The sequence below is a fragment of the Grammomys surdaster genome, unplaced genomic scaffold (assembly GCF_004785775.1).
Source record: "Grammomys surdaster isolate TR1022 unplaced genomic scaffold, NIH_TR_1.0 140, whole genome shotgun sequence".
In the NCBI taxonomy this organism is placed as follows: domain Eukaryota; kingdom Metazoa; phylum Chordata; class Mammalia; order Rodentia; family Muridae; genus Grammomys; species Grammomys surdaster.
Genome location: NW_021604598.1, coordinates 9,335,816 through 9,344,473, shown reverse-complemented (window position 1 = coordinate 9,344,473; position 8,658 = coordinate 9,335,816). Strand labels below are relative to the sequence as shown.

The 8,658-nt window shown below is 41.2% G+C and overlaps 1 protein-coding gene across 3 annotated transcripts in view; it reads right to left on the bottom strand.

Annotated features, from left to right (window-relative positions):
* The window catches only part of Opcml (opioid binding protein/cell adhesion molecule like), a 517,586-nt gene that overhangs the window by 7,275 nt on the left and 501,653 nt on the right, over positions 1–8,658 (bottom strand). The gene's annotated exons all lie outside the window — the stretch shown is intronic.

Here is an 8,658-nt window from a genome sequence, read left to right as displayed (position 1 = left end):
CAGGAACTTCCAGCTTGCTACATCATAGTATATGAAGACACTCTGAAAGACAGAACTAAATTTGATTTCTGTCTCTGTTCCTGACCAGAAGAAAGACTTTGATGAAAATGGCCAAGTTCTCCAAAAGGGGAATTTTTAATGTATAAGATAGAGAAATGGTAGTTTCTCTACCTTGTATGATTGTCCTGAGGTTTAGTTGAGATAGCCTTTAGTTGCTAGGTACAAGTAAAGATGAGTTCAGGCAAGATGATGGAGATTTGGGTGGTGAAGTGTGCAGACACTGCTTTAAATGATGAAATCCTGTGTAATATATCAGCTTCTCAAAGGCTCTAAACTATAACTGAAAGCCATGTTGGCAAGCAAATGATTCTGTCCTTATTGGAGAGTCCCAGGGAGGCTGCTGTCAACAGGTGAAAGCTTTCTAATGAAGAGCAGCCTTCCTGAAGACCTGCCTCAGGAAGCTCAATTCTTCCCGTAGGCCAATTCTGCCTTTAAGGAATCGTCTCTGTTTACAGTTAACAACGACTCAGTTCAATTAGGATCACTGCTACAAATATCAAGCTTCATTAAATATCCTTTTCAGGGATAAATTGACAGTGAGAATGTGTAATTATGCCCTTTCCCATTATTCCATCCCCTCCTCCTTTACCCTCTTGAATGCTAACAATTAATTGCTTTCTTCATGCCAGAAGTTGAGCATCTTTGAAAAAGTCAAAGCTGAAATGAGAACGCAAAGGCACAAAACAAACTATGAATGACACTACACCTAGGGGACAGATGTACAGACAAGCAGAAGTTAGTTTTTAGCATACATAAGAAAAGAAAGGGCTGAGACTGTAGCTCGGTGGTAGCATGCTTGTCTAGCATGTAGACAGCCTCGGATTTTACCTACATACAGCAAATACATACACACATGTATACTTACATACAGAAAAGGGATCTAGAGAGACAATGGCAAAGAGAGAGATTACAGAAGTACAAAATGATAGAAAAGTCCATTGACATATACTATATGGCCAGATGAGTTAGGATTTATCCAGACTTGAAGCTCAGCATGGGATGATACATAATCCACAAACAAACAAATCACAAAAAGTAAACAAACCAAACCCCCAAACCAAACAAAAACAAGGTCTCTCTCTGAGAGTTTGTTGAGTTACAGTGAGTAAACAGTGAACTATCAAGAATTAAATTTGATTGGTGATGTCTATTGGAATTAAGCCATGTTGACAAAATTAGTAAGGAGCCAAAATCTTGGCCACCTGTAGACTAGCTATGTTCTGGTGCACTCAAAGGTGACTCACCTCTGTCTAGGCTGTCAGCCAATAATAAAGTATACAGATTCACCAACAGGAGCCACACACCTAGATCGAATCTGCCTTCTAAGAGGCTTCAAAGCTTAAATGTAAGGTGCATTGTAGATGATAAAGGTACAGGCATCCATTTTTGTCTTCCCTTTCTCTTTGCAAATTATAATGGAAATATGGCATCTTTCATCAGTAATGGTTGACTAAATAGCTGCAATTCTATTAAAATGGCAGGTGGGAGGGTGAACGCATTAAAAAAAAAACACAAAGAAACAAACCCCACGGGCAACTAGAACTTGTTGCTAACATGGGAGATCAAGGCAATATCTGAAATCTAAGGAGCTACAGTTCTGTTCTGAGATCAGGATGGGTTTGTGAGTGCGATTATGAACTGCACGACCTTCCTAATGAGGAACCAAAAGGATAACGATGTTCGTGGTGATTAAAAGAGGAACAGAGAAATCTAATTAGAGGATGTGTGTGCTGCACTTGTTGGCGAAACATAAACCTATTTTCAGCAGTGCTGACTGATGAAGGCACATTCCTCTTCAAAGAACTTTCTCTCTATTGTCTTTAATTACAGTGGAAAAGCATGGCACTGTGCTGTTTTACAAGTGAGATTAAACTATGACAGGCAGGTAAAGAGGCAAATCCAGTAGCCACCTTTGTTTTGTTCTCTTTCCACACCCTATTCCGTGCTCATCACAAAAGACAACAGTTTAGCAAGTTACTATCAGAAGTTAATTCAAATCTGTAAGCATATTACAAACCTGAGAGAAGGAAGACTTCCATCTAAGCTGTGTGCCTCTGCTGACATCAGCACACCCCGGGTACTCACTGTTATATTCGAAATGCTTAGGCTAATAGCCAGATGTCAATGATTCACAGAGAGGAGGTGGGGATACGAGCCAGTGACAAGGAACCTCATCAGGAATGAAATGTGAAATGTCTGCATTTTTTCCCCTAATATGTTGACATTTTGCAGGTTGGAAAAAATATAAATGATTACGCTGCTGTCATCAGCCGAAAGCAATGGTATTTCTCTCTGACTCACTCTCTCCCACCTGGATTTAAACTGTGGATTTGTAAAAAAAAAAAAAAAAAAAATCATATACATTATCAGCAGGAAATGGGCAGATATGTGCAGTTTTTTGATGTGTTTGCAAGGATGTCTTCTTAAAGACTGAATTGGAATGTTTGATGCAGTCTTCTGCAAAAGGAGTATGGGGAGGGAGGAGGGTTACATTTTAAATTAGAATCTGGCCATATGGATTGGAGGAATGCAAGAGAAAACCAGAGAAATAGTGGTGTGGCTCCCCTTCAGGAGAAGAAGTAGGTGTCCTTTTGAATATCTAGCTGCCCTTTGGTTGGAAAAAGGGTTTTAAATGAATAGGGGCTATAACAGATGCCCCCATTGACTGTAAGATTTATTTACTAATTCAACAAACATTTGCTGGGCAACAACCATTGCAAGACATGGTGCTATATCCTCTAAGTGCAAAAACAAATACAAACAGAATACAAGCCTAAGGGCATGCCACTATAGGAACCTAAAGATGAGGGATTGGCTCTTCAGTGAGACTCTGAAATGCTCTGCAAATAGGCTGCCATGGAACACACTCTTGGAGGATTAGTGGGACTTTGTCAGGCAGAAAAGAGGGCAAATGTTTGTGCATGTGCCTTTCTGACTTGTGGGAAGAGATAGAAGATACATGGATTAGAAAGAAACATGGGATTATGTCTGTTGTTGCTACTTGCATGGTAGAATGCCTACCTGGGGGACTTCTGTCATACCATTTACATTCTCAGAGCTCTAGGCTCTTCTTCTATGAAGCGGAAATAATAAGTGCTTCCTGACAATGGATTCTTAGGTTCTCAAGGCCTTGTACGGCTCACACTGAGAACTTTTTCATTCATCGAGTGTGGAACTTACATTTCATTATGATGGCCTCTATATGTTTATACACTGTCAGAAGTTCTGTCCCTCCTCATTCCTCATCTTTGGTTTAATATTGGCACTATCAACACACAGTAGGCACTAATAAGACGTTTGTTGACTAGATGAATGAATACATTGAGAGAAGCACCCTGATTTTAGGTTTACCCAATGAGAACTGGAGGATGCACAGCCCTCTGATTACCTGGGGTCGGATGCAGGGGAGGGAAGGATCAGCAAGGCTGTACAGCATGGCTATCTCTGAATACATACAGCCTCAGTGACATGCTTTTCTAGTAGGAAGACATTTTCAGCTACTGAAATGACAAAGTCCTTTGGGGGTTTGTGACAAGCCAGTTGGGAGGGGCTACTAAAGAGAAGGAAACCAGTGGGAAGATGATTACCCTGGTCAGATACATGGTGTATTATGTCAACAGGTCAAGTGGGTGGGTGGAGGGGCACTGAAGTTATTGTCCATGGTTAATAGGAACAGATGTCAAAATTAGGATGAGGGTTCTAGTAAAAGAATACAACTAGAAACTAATGCTCCAGCTGAATTGGGGTGGGGCGACCCAAGGGAAGAAGCAAAAATAACCGTTTCTCCTAGGAATGCAGGAAATAAGTGAGGTATAGCTCAGCTTTCAAGAGTCTTAAAAGTACAGAATCATAAGTAAGACTCGCTCTGTGCCTGCCATTTTTCCATGAGCATAAGATTCTCTAAATAACTTGCTTACAAGTCACACACCCAGGACCATTCATCAAGACTTTGATTAAGTGGTTCCAGATTAAGACTCATACATTTGCATTTTTAAGACTCCCCAAGTAATGCAGGCTTGGATATGCAGCTCCTATGATACTTGAAGACACAGATCACCTCTCCAGCCCTCACTGTTATCCTCCCTCGAGACTGACTTATATGGCTAATGTAGAGGAGCCAGGAGCAGACAAGGGGGATAGGTAAGAAGAATGCTATCTCCAGGTGACCTTAGGACTCAGAAGAAAGCTTTGGAAGGCAGAGTATGGGAACAGGAAGGTGGTAGGATCTGGAATAAGAAGAATCTGAAGATTATGAAGGAAAGAGATCTTGAGAAACTTAGGTAAATGGGGCTTAAGGAAGTAAAGGATGAACATTCTGATATATGGAGGTCCTTGGAGCACATGCCAGAGAGAATCCTTAGGTCCTCTAAGCTTCCATTTCATAGTGTCCCTGGAGCCACTTGACTAGAGAGTGGTTGTTCAGGATACTTTGATAGAGAAAGCACAAGCTGTCATGTACAGGACACAGTGAGAAGGCAGGGTCATTGAATCAAGGCCTTGTGGGGCATGGTATAAAGGCAGGGGCATTGTGTGCAGCATGGTGTGAGGGCAGGGGAATAGTGTAAGGCATGACGCAAAGGCAGGGGCATTGAATCAGGATTGTGTGGAATTTAGTGTGAAGGCAGAAGTATGGTCCATGGCTTTGCCCGCAAATGCTACTGAGTTGCTTAGACAGGAAACAGGAGCTAGTTAATGCTAGTGTCAGTTGAAGAAACTTGAGTTTAGAAATTCATTCTGCTATGCAGATTCATCCCAGCCATTAAGGAGCCATTTAAAAAAAAAAAGCTAGAATTTTGGTCACTGGGTCTCTAGAAGTTTCTATTGGTCCCTGTGTTTATAGGCATAGTGGCTGTGAGGGTACTGATGCTTCATGAGGATAAAATCCAGAGCCCAGCTGTTGCATTAACTGGAGTGTTTGTGCTGACAAGATTCCAGTGAGTTGTCCCTATGCTTGTTATTTAACTCTTAAAATAACTCATTTGTGTTCCTACAATTATACAGGTGATGGGTGAGAAATCTGGTTTTCTCCCTGCACCATCTTTGCCTTTGTGTGCATTTGTTATCTCTCTCTCTCTCTCCTGCAAATTCCAATAATTTATGTCCATGTATCATTAAGCATATCTCACTGCAGTACTGGATGAAATTAGGCCCCAAATCTTCCTTCTTCACATTATGAGGACAGAGAGAGAGGGCCTCATGCTCCTGGAAGAGTAGGCAAGAGTGGCCAAGAAGAGGAAGAATAGGTTGTCATACTACTGCAAAGTAAGAGACATCCACAAGAGTCAAAACTGTGGTGAACAAGCAGAGCCAGGCCACTGCCTGCTATACATACTGTTGACAAGACTTCAAGAGGCCTAGGCTGCCTCTTGAGTAGATAAATAGACTGCATCTACTCAATAAAGCTAACAAATGCATGGAGAAGTCTGATTTTCTACCACATGGGAGCTCTGCCACCCTCCCCAAGGTTCTGGATCATATCCCATATTTGTAGTAACCATCTGTGGTGTTTGAAATGTAAACATCCCCATAGGCTCATAGGTAGTACATAAGTAGGAGGTATGGCCTTGTTGGAGTAGGTATGGCCTTGTTGGAGGAAATGTATCACCTGGGGTAGGCTTTAAGGTTTCAAGTACTCAAGCCAGGCCCAGTATCACTCTCTCTTCCTACTATCTACCAATCTACACGGAGAACTCTCACCTACCTCTCCAGTACCTGTCTACTTGCATACCACTATGCTTCCCACCATGATGACAATGGACTAAACCACCGAACTATAAGCCAGCCCCAATTAAATGCCTTCTTTATAAGGGTTGCTATGGTTATGACGTCTCTTCGAGAGAAACCTTACCTAAGACGCTGTCCTTTGGAAATGCTCTTATATTCCCACTGTTTCTCAAATTCAGAACAGAGGCATAGAACTGAAAATTGCAAGCTACCAATCTCCTTCTGCCCTTGTACTTTGCTGAGCTCTGAGGAGCTGACCATACCATGTCAGGTCTGTCACACCAGATCTCCGTTCTCCCTACTGGCATGACAAGTTTCTTCTTTGAATCCTGCTCCTTTACCAGCTCTGAGGATGCCTGGACTCAAACAGGGTTTGTGATGTAATATGCTATTTCGGTGGCCTCTGCCTGAAGCTGTGTCTTAGTGGCTCTGTGACATGGAGGTGACTAGTGTTATGATAAAGGAGTATTGCACACTGTCACCAACCACTGACTAGAATGATCACCCACTGCCTATGCTTTGTTCACTTTTTCCAATAATTTTTTGGTATCCCCTCCCCCACCCACCTTTTCCATTGTATAGCATGTTTTGGGTTTTTGTTTGTTTGTTTGTTTGTTTTTAAAATTTTTAAACTTTTTTTTCTCTACCCCATTCATTTTTGCTTATTGCTTGTTCATACAGAAACATAAGTGTGTGAAGATAAGTAAAAAGTCTTGGGACCACAGAGGCAAAATCAAGGGAGATTGTCAAATACCAGATATAGACCTTATGAGAGGTGACACAAAGACATACTTAGGCTTTGCACATGTGTCTGGAAAGTATGAATATGCAGGTGGTAGATGTGAAAGTTGTCTTTCAAAAGAGTTGATTTTAGGGAAGACGGTTAGAGAAGGGCAGATCTGGTATGGGAGATGACTCAGGTAGACAACTTGTTGATATGTGATTCCATACTAATTGGTCTCAAGCATCCTCCATGGGCTGAACTAAAGTAGAACTTGAAAACTGAGGCCCTGGCATTAAAACGTGTGGCTCAAGTCATAGTTCAGCTGCTTACAACCTGATGTGATTTGAGTTATCTGCCTTAGCTTCAATTTTCACACACATAAAATCAGACCAGGACAAATGTTTACCTTATATGCCCAGTAAGTGAGAGAATCATAAAAAGACCCAGTGTCGTGGTCATGTACATCCCAGTCATTTGTGGCTGTAAGTAGGTATACTTATAGGCCATTGAGGACAGGAAAAGTATTGTGGTGAACAGAAAAGGCAGCTCAAATACACTTTCTCTTTTCTCTATAGCTAAATCTATGATCATCAATCTTAACATCAGAGCCTTTGTGGAGACCACAGGGGACATCTTACCCAAAGGACCATCATAGGTAAAAATCTTAAGCTCACTGAAAGAACTTCACTAAGCAACCATTCAAGGAATAACACAGGCTGAGCGCTAAGACCGTGGAGACAAACCCCTAACTCAGCTAGCTCATCACATCTCAGTTCCTGACATCTGAACTTTTGGCATCTTGAATAAGATCTTATCATCATCTACAAAATTTTCTAGACCAGCTACTATGTGTGAATCTTCAAGTCAGATGTCAGATATATAGCTAAAACATAGTTCCTATGTCCATAGAGCTTACAGGATTGATGGGCAAAAGAGTTTTATCAAAGAAACAAAGAAAAAGTTGCAATTTGAACATAAAGGCTATAGAAGAAGGCACTCTAGATCTGTCGTGATTATATGGCCATCTCTCAGAACAATGCCTTGTACCTGCTTGAGGCAGCTACAGATGGCATACTTGTTAAATGAACACTAGCCTTTACTTGATGTGTGAACACAATGGGACAATCAAGATATAACATGTGTGTAGTTAGGCGGGGGGTGGTGGTGGTGGTGGCGGCAGGGGTGGTGGTGGTGGTGGCGGCGGGGGTGGTGGTGGTGGTATGCTGATCAGCATAGGCTCTAGGGAAGCCTTACTTCAGGAATGGATCCTGGAGGTAGATTTTAATTAGGTAAAGACAAGGTGGCTTATAGGCTTCAAGAGTTCTAGAGTTAAAGGGCAGAGGAGACACTGAAGGAAACAAAAGCAGATGTATTTCTAATCAATAATTCTGTCAGGTCCATGAATAGAAAGAGTGATCATATGGGCCAATTAACAGTAAATGTGGGAAGACTGGAAAGAATCATAGCATTCAGCATCTATAGAAAAGGTTCAGTAGTTGCAGCTATTTGATGAACTTTGCTCTACTGATAATTCATGATCATTCCAATTTCAGGTTAGTAATTTGCGGCCTTTAGTCTTCAGGTGTTCTCAGGGTCACGTATCTACACTGATTTATGGGTTCCTTTATTTCATGCTCTCCTCATTCTTTTGAGGTAGGCACAAAAGAAAACTCTTACAGCCTAGTTGACGAAAAGAAAGATCAAAGGAGTTTGACTGCCAATTTAGATGTGAATCTATGTCTGTACTATGAACTGAATTTTGTCCTCCAAGATTTTTATGTTATCTAACCATCACCATGACTATATCTAGATATGGAATCTATAAGAAGGTACTTAGGTTAAATCAGGTCATAGAGGTGGAGCCCCTAGAACATCACTTGTGTTCTTCTAAGAGACACATGAGTCAGCTAGCTGACTTTTATATTTTTTCTCCTCTCTTTTCTTTATGCTTTTATTTCTCCATTTTGTTTTAAATTCCAATTGGAGCTCAGAAGAAAGGCTATGTGAGGCATAAGTCTATTTCTAAATTATACAACTCTTCACCTGTTGACAGCAGAAAAGGACAATAACTCAAGTACTCAAGTCATCTGGTCATCCTTTCTAGTACCTTCTAATCGCCATATTCTCTCAACTTCTGTAACTTTCTTAGC